We start from the raw sequence: 20,276 nt of genomic DNA on the forward strand, positions 1-20,276 counted from the left end.
GAAGTAAGTTTAAGGATTTGGAATCCATAAGTCTTGATCCTCGTAATTGAACTTAGAACATCTGTTGCAAACAACTTATAAGATTAATCGGGATTGGACCCATTAAACTGGGGACAAGCCCATATAATAAACTGGGGACAAGCCCGTGCAACTGGGGACAAGCCCGTGTACTGGGGACAAGCCCAAAACTGGGGACAAGCCCAAAACTGGGGACAAGCCCAAACTGGGGACAAGCCCAAAAACTAGGGACAAGCCCAAACTGGGGACTGGCCCAAGATACGAATGTTAACTGGGGACACGCCCAAACCAGAATTTAGCCCAAACGTGAGATAACATGAAAATGTTATAAACCGGTGGTATGGTACGTCTACCATAAATCGTAGGATCCTCCATATAGCCGAAGACAACGAAATTGTCAGCCACTAAGCATGTACTGGTCCCGCTGCACCGGACTATACGTTGGATAGCGTGCGCTACATGCGAGAGTGTAGAAACTCAAATTCATAAGAAAGGTGAAAACCTTTAAACCTTGGAAGATTTAACCATCGGGGGTTATACCTTAATTGTGGGCTAGACCAAGGGAAATAGTAAAGTACCTTATATGTAAAGGAGAGGTGGCCAACCTCTTGATCATTGAATATCTTACTAATATCCTGCATTGTTACTTAATACTTGGAAAGTATAAATGTTAAGAAAATGTTATCCTTAAATAAATAAAAATCTTAAATGAATAAGCGATCAGATATATATTACCGATTTCAGGATCCTTGATCCTTTAAGGATACTTGATCCTAAGAGGATACTTGATCCTAATCAGAAAAAGTACTTCTTGAGATGGATAGCATTCCATGCTCTCGGTAAACTGTTGCCTTTCATAGTGAGCAAATGATATGCCCCCTTTCCTGCTTCCGACTCGATTAGATAAGGACCTTCCCATTTGGGTGCTAGCTTCCCATCTGCCGGATTTGTTGTATTTTGGAAGGCTTTCCTTAAGACCAAATCTCCTTCTTGAAATCTTCTGATCCTTATACTTTTGTTGTATGCCCCAGCTACCCTTTGTTGATTGGCCGCCATTCTGAGCTTGGCTAGGTCTATGAGTTCTTCAACAGTAACCAAGTCTTCGAGAAGGATTTCTTTATTGGCCTCAGGATCACGGATGCTTGCTCTGGCTGTAGGAACCACCATCTCTATAGGGATTAGTGCTTCTGATCCAAACACCAATGAGAAGGGTGTTTGGCCCGTTGAATTCTTGGGTGCTGTCCAGTCAGCCCAAAGAACATAAGGTAGCTTTTCGGTCCACTTGCCCTTCTTGGATCCTAGTTTCTTCTTCAAATTGTTGTTGATTATCTTACTGCTCGATTCCGCTTGGCCCTTGGCTTGAGGATGCAGTGGATTAGACGTAATCATCTTGATGCCCCAATTGTCATTAAAGTTAGTGGTTCTTTTCCCGATACACTGGGAACCATTGTCACAAATAATTTCTGAATGAATCGCAAATCTACTAATAATACTTCTTTTAATGAAGGATATCACCTCTTTTTAGCGAACTTGAACAAAAGCTTCTGCTTATATCCATTTTGAAAAGTATTCAGACATTGCAAGCATGAATACTTTTCCTCCTGGTGCCTTAGGTAGCTCACCCACAATATCCATGCCCCACTTCATGAAAGGCCATGATGAGGATATAGGATATATAGGTTCTATTGGTTGATTAAGGATATTTTCATGCCTTTGACAAGCATCACACCTCCTTGAGTACTCCATGACGTCTCTCTTCATAGTTGGCCAGAAGTATTCTGTTCTTATAATCCTAGAAAACAGAGCTCTACCTACAGTATGATTACCACAATCTCCTTCGTGAAAGTCTTTGAGCACCTCTTGAATTTCAGGATCCTCGATACACCTCAAGTATGGACCTGCAATAGATTTTCTATACCGAATATCATGTAATAAAATGTTTTGTGATACCTTAAGTTTGAAGGACTTCGGATTCTCTATGAGTGGAATTTCTTCATTTTGAATGTATTTCTTAATTGGGAGGATCCAGGATCCTTGATTATTTGAGGATGATGGATCCTAGAGTACAATTTGTTTGTCAGTTGTTATCTCCCCAACTTCTTGTTCCCCTATTGTTGGCGAGAGTATATTGATGATTTGGATCTTCGTATCTTCTAGAATCTTCAAGGATGAGTCTAAATTCGCCAAAGCATCTTCCTCAGCATTCTCTTCCCTTGGTACCTGATCAATACTAAACAATTTGAAGGATTTTGATAATTCCTTCACAACATCAAGATATTGATTAGTTTTTCACCTTTAACAGCATATGAGCCATTAAAGTGGTTAGCAATCAACAATGAATCTATATATAGTTGAAGATACCTAATCCTCATGCGCTTAGCTAATTGCAAACCTGCGATCAGAGCTTCATATCTTCCTCATTATTTGTTGCTTGGAACTCACAGGCTATAGACTGGGGTAATATGTCCCCCTGTGGCGATTTCAGTAAGATACCTAATCCTGCCCCTCTTACATTGGAAGATCCATCTGTGAAGAGGATCCATGGATCCTTGGTTTCTTCTAATTGCTGGACTTCTAAATCAGCTTTTTTTTGCATGTCACTGCTGAAATCAGCCTCAAAGTCTGCTAATGCTTGAGATTTAATGGTTGTCCTAGGCTCATACTGAATATCATATGCACTCAGCTTCACAGCCCACTTGGCCATCCTTCCTAACAATTATGGTTTTTTAAGCACATCTTAACAGGATAATTAGTTCTCATAATAATAGTATGTGTTTCAAAGTAACACCTCAATTTAGTAAAAGCCATAATAAGTGCAAGAATTAACTTTTCTAAATGAGAATACCTGGCTTCCGCATCCAAAAGACTCTTACTTGCATAATAAACGGGATGTTGTTCACCTTCATGATCCTTCACGAGGACGGCACTTACTGCATTTCCTGAAACAGCTAGGTACGGATATATGGATTCTCCATCCACAGGATTCATCAAAGCTGGTGCTGAGGATAAGTAATCCTTTAAGGATTTTAGGGTGACTTCATGCTTCTCTGTCCATTCAAAATTCTTATTTTTCCTAAGGATGTCATAGAAATCTTCGCACTTCTCGGAGGATCTGGAAATGAATCTGTTGAGAGCAGCTATGCTTCCCGTCAACCTCTGGACATCCTTAGCATTCATAGGAAACTTTAGATTGATGATGGCTTCTATCTGCTCGGGGCCTGCTTCTAAATCTCTCTTAGTCACCATGTATCCTAGAAACTTTCCAGCCTTAACACCAAAATAGCATTTTGACGGGTTCATTTCATGTTATACTGGTCGAGGATATTGAATGCTTCTTCAAGATCTCTGAGGTGATCCTCAGCTCTCTTTGACTTCACCACCATGTCATCTATGTAAACCTCCATAGTCTTGCCTAACTGATCCTTGAACATCATGTTGACTAATCTTTGATATGTTGCCCCTACATTTTTTAGTCCGAATGGCATAGCAATATAACAGTATGTGCTGGTAGGAGTCATAAATGCTGTATTCTCTTGATCAAATGGTTCCATCTGAATTTGTTGAAATCCAGAGGAAGCATCCATAAAGGTGAGCATTTCATGTCCTGCCGTTGCATCCACCATGGAATCTATATGTGGTAACGGGAAAGGATCCTTGGTGCATGCCTTGTTCAAATCAGTGAAATCGACACACACCCTCCACTTTCCATTCTTTTTAGAAACAGCAGCCACATTAGCTAACCATCGAGGATACTTAACCTCTCTGATCATACCGGCCTTAAGAAGTTTTTCAACTTCTTCTTGTATGATCGTGTTCCTATCAGGAGCGAATTTCCTTCGCTTCGGATGGACGGGTATAATAGATAAATCAAGGCCGAACTAGTGAGTAACTACTTCCTTAGAAATACCTGTCATGTCTGAATGTTTGAAGGCAAACATGGACTTTCTTCATTTCAGGAAGGATATTATATCCTCCTCGATCTCATTAGGGATACTGGATCCTAGGAACACTTTCACATCTAGATCCTCGGGATCCAAGGACACTTCCTTTGTGTCGTTCTCCCGAGATTCCAGCACGTCCCTAGGATGTTGATGTGGTTGCTATGCTATCGTTTGTTTAGCTGTTGGCTTCATTGATGATGAATAGTATTTCTTGGCTTCGACTTGGTCACCATCTATCCTTACTAGTCCCCAAGGAGTCGGTAGTTTGATGCATTGATGATAAGTAGAGGCCACTGCCTTTATTCCATGTAGCCAAGGCCTGCCCAAAATAAGTTGCAACAAGAAAGGTTATCTATGACACAAAATATTTGATAAGAATTTAACCATTCGATGTATATTGGGAGTTTGATGTCCTCCAATGTTTTCTTGGTTATGCCACTGAAACTGACTAGCACCGATGTCCTTGGGATGATCTCTGAGTCCAGGATATTCATCTTTTGGAGTACATCGTGTTGGATGATGTTGACCGAACTTCTTCCATCGACTAGGATCTTGCGTACATAATGGTTGAACAAGTTAACTAAGTGTGAGAAAGAAGTAACAGAAAAGCAAGGAAGACTTAGCAGTCATTTCAAAGAGGATCCTGATAGCGTGGCTCTAAAGCCTTTGCATAGACAAGCCTCCTTGAGCCTCTCAGGAATCGGGTTGATTTCCATCCTTTCTCTATATTGAGCTACATGCTCTTCAGGATCAGTGGTCCCGTCATACACTTTCATGTTGGGGGTTTGAAAGCGTTTCAGGATCTCCGCGTCACAAATTGGTGGAGCAAATCTGGACAACTTGTGGCTTCCCTCAGGTATCTCAGGAATTTGATGGATCACCCCTGGTACGCTGGATATCATATCCTTAAGTTTCTGCAGTTCCTTAGCCATTTCTTGGTTGATACCTGCATCCTGCAAGGAACCACGGTTAGCATTTAAGGATATAAGATCATACGTGTTACCTCTCTGTTGTGTAAAGGTTGGCATTCCAGAAGAGTGGCTGAGATAAGAAGCGTCTGCAACAGGAGTTGATCCACCGGAAGCTATGGTCTGGATGGGGATTATATCTCCTTCATGGACCTCAGAAGACCGCTGATATTGAACCCCTGAGAATCCATGAACCTGAAAGGAGGATCCTTGATTATTGACGAAGGATCCTAGCGGTTGGGAGTTGAAGGATCCTTGAAGATACGATCCGGAGGATCCTCGTTGAAGGATCAATGATCCTTGGTGAAAGGTTGAGGATCCTTGAACTAACCGAACCATGGACCCCTGTTGAAGGATGGATGATCCTTGCACATGCTGAGCCAAGGATCCTGGAGTAGTAAAATCCAGCATCCTAGGCACTAGAGGAGTCTGATCCTCTGTCGGCCTCTTAGTCCTCTTGAGGTCTTCTATCTCCCAAAGGATCCTATGGTTAGTCTTGTTTTGCTGCTCCATGTATGCTTTGACATGCGAAAACATATTGGAAACATCATTGTTAGTATTAACTAACGAAGTGGCAGCATTCGTTTTTGAGCTCTGGAAGACTGGTAGTTGTGTCTTGTTTCCAGCAGCAGCAGCCCTTGGTGCTCCCGTCAATGGAGGAGGCATCGGTGGCAAAGTTCTTGAGGAGAGAGGAGCCGAATTGATAGGGTATTTTCTAGATTATAACACCAATTGCCCCACGGTGAGTGCCAAATTGTTTTGGATAAAAATCTGCTATGGATAATGCATCCAAATCTGTAATTGTGAGGTTTAGTGCTACGATAATAATAACAATTATATGAACGAATAACAATGAACACTGTGATTTGTTGCGAGGTAAACCCCTTAACCTTGTTCAGATCAAAGGAAAAAAACCTCGGGTGATGACAACTCGTCGATCACCATTTTATTAATATAAAAAAAGGTTACAAATGGTGGAGGTATCGATAAGTGTTACAATGTAAGCTAAATATGCAAGCTATGAATGAGAGATTTCTCGAGAATGTGTGCGATACATGTGTGTTCTAACTGATCATTAACTCGGTTATAAACGAAAAATAATAACTAACTAAATCCCTACTTTCATGCCACCACTCCACTAGTTGTTCACCGTCATTGACCACATGCGGAAGTCTTCCAGTAGCGCAAGAATAGGATGACTCAGTCCTCCAGCTGTTATATCTAACAAACACAACACCATTAAAGTACAACTATTAGTAAACATATAATACCAAGAATCCTTGATCCTTTACAATCAGGAACATATTGTACGGATAAGTGATCCACAAATTGAACAAGGATAGAGGATCCTCAGCATAAATTCTATGCCGTAACAGTCATGAGAACCAGCCGATTGATGTCGAGGATGACGGTGAGTTATTAGATGAGACATTCTACGAGGACCTATAATAAGGATTTAAAAGTTGAATGAAAAGTTGAGGAAAACATTAGAATAATAAAATATTTAGGTATGTAAGTAACTTATAATAATGTTGCCTTAAGAATTAAGAGGATTTGCGTCATAAGGGTTAGAAGTAAAAGATTATAAGATGAGGGGGGGTACATAGCATAAATAGTTGTTAAATGAAGTAGTCAATATGAATATTGTGTGAAGAATACATGAGCAGTTAAGTCAGTTTAAAATATAGATTTGATTAAGTTTACAATAAACTAACGAAATATAAAATGTGGATGTTGGCCTCCCGTGAGCTTTCCATGGTAATTTGAATGGCCCAACGAACTAACGAATAAAAACAACTGAGTTGGACAGCCCATGAGCGTTACATGGCAATTTGATTGTCCTAACTAGTTAACGAATTAACAATGCAATGAAGTTTGTCGGCCCAATGAGCGTTACATGACGTTTTAACTGACCAAACTAAATAACGAACTATCGAAATAAAATTTGGGTAGTCGGAATATCTTGTGAATCACCATGTTGTTCATTCCAACAAAAATACGACAACAAGTTAAGAAATGGATAGTAGGAGTGCTCATGGGTTCCATGGATTTTTCACCCAACTAACCATTTAAATAACGGAACACAATAATCGGGAAAACCGAATTTAGCTACGAACCACCGTGAATTCGGTTTAAAAATATTATAGAGATGCAACCACTAATGTGGTCACGGTTGACAGCTTAGGGTGTTGGTCATATGGCATATTTGGGTCTCGCTCGGGTCCATAGGGTCGAGTACTGTGGTCAGGTTATCCCCCTGGTAAGGAATAGCATCTTACCTTTGGTTCTTGGAACCGTTTAGCCAATGACCAACTCACAGTTTCTCTTCCCCTTTCATTTATCATAGGGACATGCCACACAACCTAGCCCTAAGGTGTACGAGTAAAAACAACATGTTGGATTTCTTAAGTAATTTCCCGAAAATAAAAGCAATCTAATTTCGAAAAGTTTTCTTTGAATGTTGAGGCATAGCCTCGGATTTTTTTGTGTGTGCATAACAACACAATAAATAATAAATAAATGATTATCTAGGAAACTTGAAAACAATTTAAAATTGAACACATAAAGGTAAACAGATAGGCACGTATAGGGCTCCTAAACATGTGTCTAAGGCAATTTCTAACGATCTATCTTAAGCATTCGGCTCTGATACCAATCTGTCACACTCCAACTTACGGCGGAAATGTCGGGGCGTGAGCTGATTGTCACAGCTCTCAAGGTTATTATCAAGCAATATTATAAGTTTCAATATCTCTTAATTAAATTACATATAAAAAAAATTCATACAATGTTAAAAAAAAACAATAATGTATCAAACAATCAAAAATCATGAATAATGTTGTCTCGTTAATATTTTCTTCTAGCATACATCCTTTAGTGATCTTTTAATTACTACACATCACACGTTTACCTGCATATGCGTTAAAAATAAAGTAGTTTTGTCAATGCAAGGTTGAGTGAGCAACACACCAGTTCAAAAGCATAAATAAAAATAGGTGGTTTGCATCTCTACAGACCATAACACGTAGATACATTTTTATTGGTTTATGGTAATCTGTCAAGTTTCGAAATTTTAATAGATATTATATATAACAACTCTGAAATGAACCCATACATATTATATCAAATGAACCAATGGTCAAGAAACCCTGGTTAGAAACAGTGCACCGGTGTTCTTTTAGAACCTTTATTTAAAACTCTTATTCCCTTTTGCATTGCTGTTCTTTTAGAACATTTATAAAAAACTATTTTTTTTTCTTTTACATTGTGTTCTTTTAGAACCTTTTCAAAACTCATTTTTTTTTCGAATTCCATCATCGGCCAATTTGCTCAACACATCATTTGCGCCGTAATCTCCGTATCAAAGTAAGCAATGATTTTAGGGTGTCTTTTGGGTCTGCTCATTCCGTGAGCATATTGGTTTAGACAAATGGAACAAAACTATAGAGTAATTTATTTGGTTCTTGTTGAATTTAATTAAAGTGAAAAACAATTGTGACTTGGTTTCACAAAACTACAAATTGTGATGGAAAAATTGTCACCACCTAATAAAAGGCGGTGGAACATGCTGGGGCGTAATGTATTGATTGAACACTATCTCAAAAGACACTAATTAACGTGACAATTATTATTTAATTTCATTAACATTAAATCAAGTACACAATTACAATAATTAAATAAAATAAATCGCTTTTTTGTGTAATATGAATAGATATCCTAAGATCAAACTATTGTCTTCAATCTTGAATAATATCAACTACTTGTACCTGCAACATGTATGAAAATAGAGTTTGTAAACACAAATGTTGATAAGAATACATAAGTTTTAGTTACATATATATATCACAATTCATATGTAAATGATAAGAATTACAATTCTTATGAAAATGTAAACAACTAAATAGATGTGGACCCGTTCTTATTGACACGAAATCAAAGTACTTAGGTAAATATATAATCATACTAGATGAGGATAGATGATGATGAGATACCAACCATCAAACATAAAATAAATAATTAAGCACATAGAGCATTATCATAGAGTATGCATTAATCACATATAAATAAATGTTGTGTGTTTGAAATAGATGTAGAAATAAAACAATAAAAAAATTGAATAAGGTATACATGCTACCCCCAAAATATAAAAGATGGAGAAAAAGAGGTATATAAACTCACCTTAACGAGTGGATTAACGGATATGGGATGGCGATAAAAATTAAGGTAGAAATGTTCGAGCTCCTTGGGATATGTCAACGAGAGCTCCTAGTTGTTTGAAGTTAATATTAATTTATTATAACAAACTATTAACAAAACTTATAATGAATTTGGGATTTGATTGAATCTTAAGTACAATTGTTATTTAAAATATCATTAGATTAATTATTAAAATTTGTAATAAATATGAATTAGAGGGTGTAAACAATAAAATAATACGACATGACCTAACGGTTACAAAACTATTTAAAAGAATTTCGGAGTGTTTTAGGGTTTAAACTATTGTTGTTGTTGTTGCTATTGCTGTTGTTGTTGTTTAGACTTTTAAACAAATAAAATAGATAATATATGTACGTGTATATATATAGATTAATTATGAAAACACGAAGTCGGGGGTTCGATTTAACAAGATAGCGTTTAATTAGAGTTGTATTATCAACAAAAATAATTAATGGGAATAAAAGAAAAATAAAACACATTAAAAACAACAAACCGAGCCTGGGAGGGCTCGAACCCGCGCCCAGGCCGATTCACATGTTAAGCAAAAACAGTGCTGCCCATCTGAGTCAGCACAGATGTTAATTAAATGGTGAACCTGCAAAATAATAAACACAACATGTTTCTCTTGTTCTTCCCCAATTTTGATATTAAACCCGAAAATCCAGATTCAGTTTATTTGATCATCGTCGTTTGCAATTGACTTAGGGTTATTGTTTGTTTATTAAAAACGACACGAAAACATGTAATAATTACAAGAGATGATAACGAATTTAACGAGAACGGCCACCTAGGGTTAACGGTTTGTACGAGGATTCTAAAGGGGTTCCGTGGTGCCTCTGAGTACGAATTGATTTAGGGTTCTGATTTGTGATGCAACAAAGAGTGCGTGGAGTAATTTAATTGCGTTATGGCTGAGTATATATAGTGTTTTAAGGTCCGTGCTGCCTCTGTCTATGCACGGACTTTTAGTTTAAAATAAAAAATCACAAAAAATAGTGATGAAATAAAAAAAGTCGTATTTTTGGCAAACTATATCACTTTCAAAAAAATATTTGAAAATTAAATGGGGTAAATTTGAAAAAATAAATACCAAAAACAAAGGCCATACGTGATTCCAATTATAGAAAATATAAAGGATGATGTTAAAATAGGTATGCATATATATATATGCATGTCAGCAGAGTCAAGTCCATGATATGAGGTGTTTGTCTTTAGTGTCCGCCATTTTCTTTCTTTTTCTTTACTTTTCCTCCAAACCAACCCATGCTTTGATTTTCAATTTCTACTCCACTGATCTGTCACTGTTTGTCAGTTTACTCCCAAATCTTAATTGATACTTTTGAATTGGAGAGAGGATTATGGAGCAAGATGAAGGGATGTTCATGAAGGTGATGACTGATGAACAAATGGAGATTCTTCGGAAACAAATTGCTATTTATGCCACCATTTGTCAACAACTTGTTGAGTTGCACAAATCACTTACTTCTCATCATCATCTTTCAGGTTTGTTGATTCTTGACTATGAATTATTAACTAAGCCATCTGGATCATAGGTTTCGTGATGTGGAGTTTTCTTTCATCAAAAGATGCAATGATTTGGGTAGATTTTCTTGGTGAAAAAAAAATGGGATTTTTTTTTATTCTTTGAGTTTCTAATCATGGCACCTTGATGATCAAAATTGTTAGGTTTATTTTGAAATAAAAAAAATTGATGTTTTTTTTGTTAGGGTGTTGCCATACCAACATTACCCCTAATGCGGACCAATTATTTTTTTCCGTTACAAATTTCTAAAGCTGTTCTATGTGATTTTATCTTTTAAAAACGATCCATTACATGTTCGACTAAAACATTGGCAAGAATAATGACTACTAACAAGTAACAACAATGGTTTAACAAAAAAAAGCCTAGGTCTACCAATACTAGAAATCAAGACCTTAGGCTTAGCAAGGTAAAAAAAGGTTAAGTAGACAAGGGATATACCACTAGAAAAACCTTGAACTCTTTGTTATGGGTCACTCCAAAAATTCTTATGGGCTCACTGAAAAGTTTAATACATCGCTTCATGTGACCCCTTGGGCTCATAGTAGGTCCGGCCATTTTCACTCCACGTATCATGCTTGCCATAAGCCTTATAACTTATACATGACATACCACTGTCGCATCCCTTCGCTTCAATAAAGTTATAAAGGCCGTACGTATGACCACCTTAAATGATTCATAAAACATCTCGAATAGAACTTTATTTAATTTTCGCATGTTCCGTAATAGTATAACCTTTTCCACATAACATAGGAGCCGTATAAGATTTATACGATAGAACCATATAGAAATGGTTATACCTATACGAGCCGCATTACCTGTTAGTGATGCGTAGGCAGTGTTTCAATGGTGTTCATATAACCTTAATAGAATTTTCCAAAGGTTTGATTTATGGATTGATTAATCAATATAATCTCATTATGCCCTAAAATTATAGCAAATTTATCTGCTCCAATTTGTTAGTTAGTAGGATATTGACGGATCCAACAGGTAATGTTTCTTCTGCTTTTAGTAAAAATCTAGTTTATCTTCTTGCAGGAGTAAGACTCGGGAACATATACACCGACCACAAATTCTCTGGCCGACAACGTTGGACTCCAACACCGGTTCAACTTCAGATTCTTGAACGACTATTTGACCAAGGCAACGGGACACCTAGCAAACAAAAAATCAAAGAAATCACATCTCAATTATCACAACACGGTCAGATTTCTGAAACTAATGTTTATAACTGGTTTCAAAACCGGCGAGCCCGATCAAAGAGGAAGCAACAGGTCTCCGCAACTACTACTAATAATATTATTAGCAATCGTGAATCTGAAGTTGAGCCACCCAAACCACAACAGAACCCAACATCAGTAGCTAATGATAACAGCGCGTGTTTTCAGAACCCGAATGTAAGTTCTGTGGATCAAAGGGCGAAAAAGTTGAACTTGTTTCCTCGTATGATGCTGGTTCAAACCCGTCCGAGAATGCAGGTCAGATATCTTATTATGGAACTGTGTTAGCAGATCCAAGTAAGTTTGAAATCGCAAGTAAACCAATGTATGAAAATCGTATAATCTGAACCAGACCTGTGTAACCCATTTACCTAAATGAATTAAACGGGTTGTAAAAGGGTTGACGGGTTATAAATTTGTCGACCTTTGTTAATAAAACGGGTTTAATACGATCCAAACACAACCTGTTCAATTAAACGTGTTATCCCGAAAATGACATGCTTAATAATCCAATAAGAGATATGACAACTCAAAACCTGATTATCTAGTGTCACATGTCGTGTCGGAATTTGTCACACCGAATTCATTATTTTAATTTTAAATGGGATAAACAGGTTAACTCGAAGACCTATGAACCGTTTAATTAAATGTGTTAAATAGGTTAACCCGAACACGACTTGTTTATTAAACGGATTATAACAATCCAAAGTTTGTTGAACAAGTCAACCAAAAACGACATGTTTATTAACGTGTTTTTATCAATTTAACAATTTTTTGTATCGTATAAACATACAACATTCATAGCAGCAGGTACATTCTATAATGCCGCGATGGACCGTTTAATCGAAAAGATAGAGATTCCAGGGAGCTACCAATCATATATGCAAGGTGATGAGTACAACATGACAAGCTAGCTAAGTGTTAAAACTTAAAACCCAAATGTCAAGAACTGGCTTATTTCAGAGTAATTTCCATTTAACAACCTATGTATAGACATTGTGAATTTTATAACGGTTTGTTAAACGTTTCATGTCCTCATGTTTTGTGGATGTCATATACATCGTAAGTTTATTTAACTATTTTTTTATATATTATTATTATTATTATTATTATTATTATTATAATTATTATTATGGTGTTTGATAATCACCTTGGAATTATTATTGTGTTTAGATAATATGGACTATGGTGGATATCCTATTAAATACATAAACATTTCTTCTTTTTAGTTTTTTTTAAACGGCAGAACCCAACATGCTCTATAGTATGACAACTAGTTTTTAAACCCCACCGTAACCGCGGCGGGGTTGTTAATCATAGCCTACTATAGTTCATCTAGTAGTTCTAGGTAGAGGATTAGTGATTACATATGGCAACAACTAACATAAAGATTCATCACTTTTTAAAAACCAACCATTGCATGACACCACACATTGCAATATAACAAAAGAACTACACAGTAACAACCCCATGGCTTATTCAAAATCCCTCAAAAAAAAAAAACAAAGATAAACAGGTTTTTAGAATGACTTATTGGGCGTCATTTGCAGCATTCGTTTTCCTCGAAGTTATTATCGCATGAGCACTGGTTATGCTCTCTTGCCGTCTTTAGCCCTATGTCACTTGGCACCTTCATACGAAAACATAAAGAATTTCAGGAACTCAGGTCATAAAAATACAAACTTTGGATCAATGGACAGTTTGGGCCAGGTTCGTTACCCGATCATATCGAGTTCAGGTCATAACAACCCAATTTATGGACAAACACAAACGGATTAAATGTGTGCATGTCATTTTTAGAAGAAAAAAAAGAAAACAAAAAGCATTATTGAAGCATTAAAATATTACCAATGAGTTAACACTGTTTTCCCAAATATATCATGTCGAATACGTTAATTAATATAATATAAAATGTAGCACTTTAAAAGTCATGTGATCAGCTACATCACATTATGTGATACACAATCAAGAAATGATTTATCCAATATTATAACCATCATTTGTCATAACAACCCTGCTAAAATAACTAAACTAACTAACCTTAAAACTAAATCATTTAACGACACATACAATAACAATGTCCACATAAAGACATTAATTACATAAACCCTTATATCTTTACAAAGGATTTAAACAAAAATATGTTAATTTGAATTCGGATGCAGTTACCAGGGCAGCGATTGGAGCATAAGCAGTAACCGCAAAAGTTCCCTATAGATCATCAATAGCAATCCACAGATAATGATTCCTTAAGCTGCAAGAAACATCACACAAAATCAAATCCCAAAATCCATATGAAATTAGAAGATGAATGACTTTTACATGTAGGTAATCGTTGAGTGATTATAAATTTGAAGACAAAAACCCTATATCCGAACTCATTAAGACTCCGATATGAAATCAGTCGTAGCATAAATTTTAGAACGCACCATAGCTAACAAAGATACGTATTGAAAGTATGGAGCTATTATATAAGCATTTTATCAAACACCTTATAGACACAGTTACGCTTAACAATTTAACCTTAACATTCTTAGCTGCATCTCTGGTTGCTTGTTTCCAAGCAATACAGTTACCACCCCAATAGCCGGTCATCCTCATCACCGGTGTAGCATAGATGTCAAAGCATTGCATCAAACACGTTATGAGCATCATAGCTAAGATGACAGATATTCATGACATAGGCTCGGAAAACCATCATAGCATTTCTAAATTCCAAACGAACTAACATGCATTTAATCAAACACCTCATGTGCACCATCTAAGGTCACAATAGAGGCAGCACACTACACGTTGTAGGTCTGCCGCCTCCATAGATGGCCAAAGCCACCAACAACAGCGGAGAAAACACCCCACTTTCCCTATATTTCTTTCTAAACAACGAAAGAAATAGGTACATGCAAAAAACTCAAGTGTAAAACCTGATTCGAAAACATATATACCGAAATCAAAGCAGAGACTGATTATAACGGAAGTTGTCGTAACATCCAGTAAAAAAAATAGCTAATGGAACAGGCAAATGGACCCATTCAATCACAATAATCAAAATAATCAAAACACCAAGTAATAATTAAACATAAACCTAAATCTAAAGAACACAATCAAGAGATAAAAGATCTATGTGAAGCAATGATTAATAATCAATCAAGATAACAAACATTCATATGCATCATGAAAGAAAAATCAAGTCTTTACTATTAATATAACGAAACCATAATCAGACAATTGTCCAAAGCAAGAATCATGCATCAAACATGTTCATCAAACCTAGGTAGATATGGAGTCTAGCCTAGCATAGTTATAATCAAAGAAAAATAACTAAAACAAAAGAAAATCATGATAGATAGTGAACAAAGATGATGAAAAAGAACGAAAGAACCCTTCTTAGTCGACCCTTGAACACTTGTATGAAAACTCGATGATCCTCCTTGATTCCTAGCCTCAAAAGCACCTTCAACACCTTGGTTCTCCTCTCAAAATCGACTGCTAACAAGCTTATGTTCGGCTAGGTTTACAATAGTATATATATAAGTGAATAACGGGCTTGGACTTGCAAAAAACGATTGGCCAGAAGACCTAGGGGGCCGCGCGGCGCGGCGTGCTTGGGTGAGAGCCACGAAATTTTGTTGTTTATTTGTTACTTAAACTCATTTGATCTCTTTCTTGAACTTCAAGTAACAATAAGAACCTTCTAGATCATCTTTTTCTTGACTTATAAATCACCATCAACATGAAAACAAATCGAAACTCTAAGTGGAATAATCATGTAATCATCAACGAACAAAACGAACTCAAACTTCACATAAAATGATAGAAAGAATTAAAGCTTAACACGCAAGACACCAAAAGAGTTAAAACACTATAACTATAACATACATGACTCAAAACTTAAATTAAAGAAATATAAACGAAACACGAATCAAACCAAACTCAAGACATTAAAGAAACACAACTTTACACGGGATCCGAGATGTATAAATAGATGTATATAAAATATCCCTACACTTACTCTTTTTCGTCCGTGAAAAAATCTGATGCAGTTGGATCAGAATCGCAAAATATAGTCTAACAAACATATAGGTTAATTTTTAAAGCTCAGAAAAACGCAAAAACTGCAATCACCGATATTGTTGTCCACTTAAACCATGCCTTAATCTTTGCCGGGACAAAGAAGATCCGACAATTTTTACTCAGTGGTTTACACAATTAAGACCCGCTTATTTTCATCTTTTGCCGGACCAGACCACCCCAACTTGACTTAAACCTCAAAATTAGCAGAATTAAAACTTTTGTTGCTCTATTTTTTTCATGAATAGTTAAGATGATCAAGGTTATTGTTTATCCACCTAAGCTTAAGCATCAAAATCTACCAAGCAGCCATTAGATACGATTAGGGTTCAATTAATTAATAGCTAGTGTTTCCCACAACATGACATACCCCCGTTATCAAGCAGGACCCCAAATCCATCACCATAGGTGAGCATGCAAAATTTCATCTGTAGGGCTTACATGTAGCGTGTCCCTTGTGGTCCGTTTCTTAATGGTAATGAGACGCAAGCAAGGGGACCCCACATGGCTAACAGCGTGGATGATCAAGTCTGTAGTGAATTTGTACTTTTGTACTCTTGTGATCATGTTTATAGACTTATAAGGGTTTGCTCTTTTTGGCTTTATTTTAAATATCCACAACCCCACTTAGGAATTGTGAATACCCAGATGAATAGATATCATACAGACCCATGGTCTCCGGACCCGAAGCATCCCATCAATACAAGATTTAAGGTTTTAAAACCATACTCCAATGAGGTGTAAAACACTAAACTAGCAGTTTTAAGTTTATATCACAGGATACACGACAATATTTAACATTAAACCTACCCAAGCATCATATGATAACGTATTCAAATTTTTAAAATTAATAATATTTCCACTTTTTCATACCAATAATTGAGGCTTGAGTATGGCCCGACCTTTCATTACTTATTTTCCACGGACAAAACGCTTAACCCACAAAATATTTTCGTTTAAAACCATTTTATCAAATTTGCCCTTTCATTTTCAAGGCTGAGCCTACCGACACATCCCAAGTTAAGTGTGTTTTCTTTTATTTATCTCATATTATTAGTAGTTTGAAAAACCGATTTCCCGATAAATATCATCATCTCCAACTTTAATGCAAAAAACTATATTCAAGGGACATTTTTAAAACATTTTTCAATTTTTTTTCAATTTTTTTTAAACTCGATTTAAACTACGACTCAAAGATCCTACCCCGACACTTAAATTTTGCATTATCCTCAATGCAAGGATAAGGACGACTTAAAATAAAAATAAAATTAAAATCGGACTACAAAAACTAAGACTCTAAAAATTATAAACAAAGCAAAATAAAAAGTTAACAAGCTAGATAATGGAAAAGACTTAGCTGGTAATATGTGCATGAAACATGATGCCAAAGTCTTCTTCCATGAATGCCTTCCAACTACGAACGTGCTCAGCAAATGGTAACTCCTTTTCTCACGAACGTAAGCGGCAAAGTAAAACAAACATGTCTAATAATATATCTTATCATAATTATAGATATTAAGCAATTAAAGTATTTCACCAATAAATATATAAAGTATAATAATCAGGAGCAAATAAATAAGCATGAAGTATACGGCTCCACTGCTACATCCCCACACTTATCTTTTTCATTAAAGTTTTCCTTGGGGGATCTTCTCTCTAGCTCATACAATCTCTCTTTTACCTAGTAAAACTCAAAAACGCAAAACAACGACGAACTACAAAATACTACGTTAGCGACTCGATGACTCAACGAAACTAAGAAAATAAAAACTAAAATAAAGGAAAATCTACAAACTCTACACTTGATTTTTCACTCAAGAACCTATGTTTATGCGAATCACGTGGCGGACCGAGTGGAGCTTCCTCCACCTCGGTAGAACTCCAATGCCCTTAAAGATACCGAATCACGATCCGACCAGTCGTCAATCTTGGTCTTCTTCTTTCAAACACCAAGAACCTTCTCAAACTTACGCGTTCCACCACCTTTTACTCTAACATGCTTCACCATTCCCGAGAACTAGAAACCGCTCGCTCCTTCCCCACACTTAAACTTACAGAACGGGAATCGTTAAGACTAGGGCCCATGCCCGAAATAACTGATTCTATCGAGTAAACTGGGTGACATGGATCAATAAGATCGTCTTGACCACTCGGATGTCTCATGGACTTAGCCAAATAGGTGGCACTATCATCACCGGCTCTAAGAGTGATCTTACCTTCAAACATGTCAATGACCGCTCTAGCAGTACGTAAAAATGGACGACCTAAAATAATAGGAACTCTCTCGTCGGCCTCCATATCTAAAACAACGAAATCTGCGGGGAAAACCAAATTATCTACCTTAACGTGAAAATTCTCTACGACACCCCTCGGATACTTAACGGAACGATCGGCAAAAGACAACGTCATACGAGTAGGGGTGAGCTCTCCTAGGTCTAGCTTTTCATACAAAGAATATGGCATAAGGTTTATACTAGCTCCTAGATCGGCTAATGCTTGACGCGTCGTGTCACTTCCGAAAAGGCATGGAATGGTAAAAACACCGGGGTCGGGTAATTTCTCCGGTACTTTATTGAGCACTGCTGCAGAACACTCTCCATTTAGCGGCACAGTCGACAGCTCCTCCAACTTATCCTTTCTTTTAAAAAGGTTTTTCAAAAATTTGGCGTACTTAGGCATATGCTGAAGGACTTCGACGAACGGGAGGTTAACATTCAATTGGCTAAATATATTAAGAAAATGCCCATAATCTTTTGTATACTTTTGATTCTTTAGACGAGCGGGATACGTGACATAGGCTAGGTCAATGGTGTGTGGTGGTGGCCGGGCTCCAACCGGCTTCTTATCGGTTTTTTTCTTAACTTGCGGCTCTATGATTGGTGTTGTACTATGTGACTTACCTGGAGCCTCTACCTCTATCTCCTCATCTATCAACTCATCGTCCCTATCTTCCCTAATTTCTCTACTAACTACCTCCGGACCTAAAACCCTACCACTACGAGTGGAGATGGCGTTCAATTGAGCAGCCGGATTAGTTTGAGGGATACCCGAAAACTGACCTGGGGGCCTTTCTTCTAAACGACGAGCAATATCACCAACAGTCCTATGAATATCGAGAATAGAAGATTGTTGATTCTTGAAGAACAAATCGTGTTCGGCTAACTTTTTCTGTGTAACTTGATCTCTCTCCAAGATTAGCTTCATCATCTCTTCCAAACGCCCCATTCCACCCTTTGAATCCTGCACATTACTTTGAACATTAGTACCATCGGTGTTATTATTACTGAAATACTGACCTTGCCCTGGAGCATAAGAATTTTGAAACCCGGGTGGTGCACCCGATGGACGCCAGTTAGCATTGTTCTGATTCGGGTTCTTGTAAGTGTTCCAATTCTGATTATTGTTGTTGTAATTGTCGGGAAACCTAGTCTGACCAGCAACGAAATCGACCTGTTGATTCATCACCGGTCACTCTAACGTACCATGTCCACCTCTACAAAACTCACACCTGTCCACCTTGGCCTTCAGTTCCTTAACCTCTCTATTCCGTGATTCTAAGGCAGAAGCCACACTAGTATCCAGATTAACCTGGTGTACACCTCGAGCGGATGAGGATGTACTGCTGACAGGAGTGGAATTCCCGTGATGTGGCTCTTTGGCAAGGTTCGATTGAGCGAAGCTCTCAAACATCTCGTTACATTCGTTGACATTCTTCCTAGCCAGTAGACTTCCTCCCACGGCCGTGTCGAACCGAACTTGGGTTTCGTAGTTCAACCCATTGTAAAATTTTTCCACGAGAGCCCATGGTGTGAGACCATTCTGTGAGCATCGAGACAGCAAGCTCTGAAAATGCTCCCAAGCATGACAATATTGCTCCCCCGGTTCCATGTGAAACGAGTGAATCTGATCGCGAAGAATAGCCGTTTTAGCCGGTGGGAAATATCTCTTGATAAAAGCAGAACGTAGTGCTTCCCATGTGGTGAACGTGCCCGGTGGCTGCGTGTCAAGCCAAGTAGCTGCTTTCCCTGCAAGTGAAAACGGAAACAGATGTAAGAAAATAGCATCTTCGGTAGCACCTTGTAAATTAAAAGTTTTAAGAACGTGATAAAGTCGGTTAATGTGAGTCGGTGCATCCTCGTCATCACGCCCACTGAACTGATTAGTTTGAACGATGTTGTTCATGACGTATGATGGAATTTGCCACGAGTTGGGATTGTTGATTGTGGGAACGACGATGCATGACTGGTTTCCGGTTAAGCCATCGAAGGCTTGAGCAACAATTGTTCTGTCGTCGGCCATTTGA

General features: G+C 37.4%; 1 long non-coding RNA gene and 1 pseudogene across 2 annotated transcripts; one reads left to right on the plus strand and one right to left on the minus strand.

Annotated features, from left to right (window-relative positions):
* Positions 1-10,512: 10,512 nt before the first annotated feature.
* On the plus strand, positions 10,513-12,827 carry LOC143586956 (WUSCHEL-related homeobox 8-like; annotated as a pseudogene). Its single transcript, XR_013144791.1, has 3 exons — positions 10,513-10,648; positions 11,724-12,202; positions 12,710-12,827. The product of XR_013144791.1 is annotated as a WUSCHEL-related homeobox 8-like (transcript).
* A 479-nt stretch (positions 12,828-13,306) lies between these two features.
* LOC143586957 (uncharacterized) lies at positions 13,307-14,931 on the minus strand. Its single transcript, XR_013144792.1, has 3 exons — positions 14,848-14,931; positions 14,075-14,159; positions 13,307-13,535 (listed from the first exon to the last, which is right to left on the minus strand). It is a non-coding gene; the product is annotated as an uncharacterized LOC143586957 (long non-coding RNA).
* Between the last annotated feature and the right edge of the window lie 5,345 nt (positions 14,932-20,276).

Source organism: Bidens hawaiensis, unplaced genomic scaffold (genome assembly GCF_021521415.1).
Source record: "Bidens hawaiensis isolate Kalapana, Puna unplaced genomic scaffold, B.hawaiensis_p1.1 tig00035064_1, whole genome shotgun sequence".
In the NCBI taxonomy this organism is placed as follows: Eukaryota; Viridiplantae; Streptophyta; class Magnoliopsida; order Asterales; family Asteraceae; genus Bidens; species Bidens hawaiensis.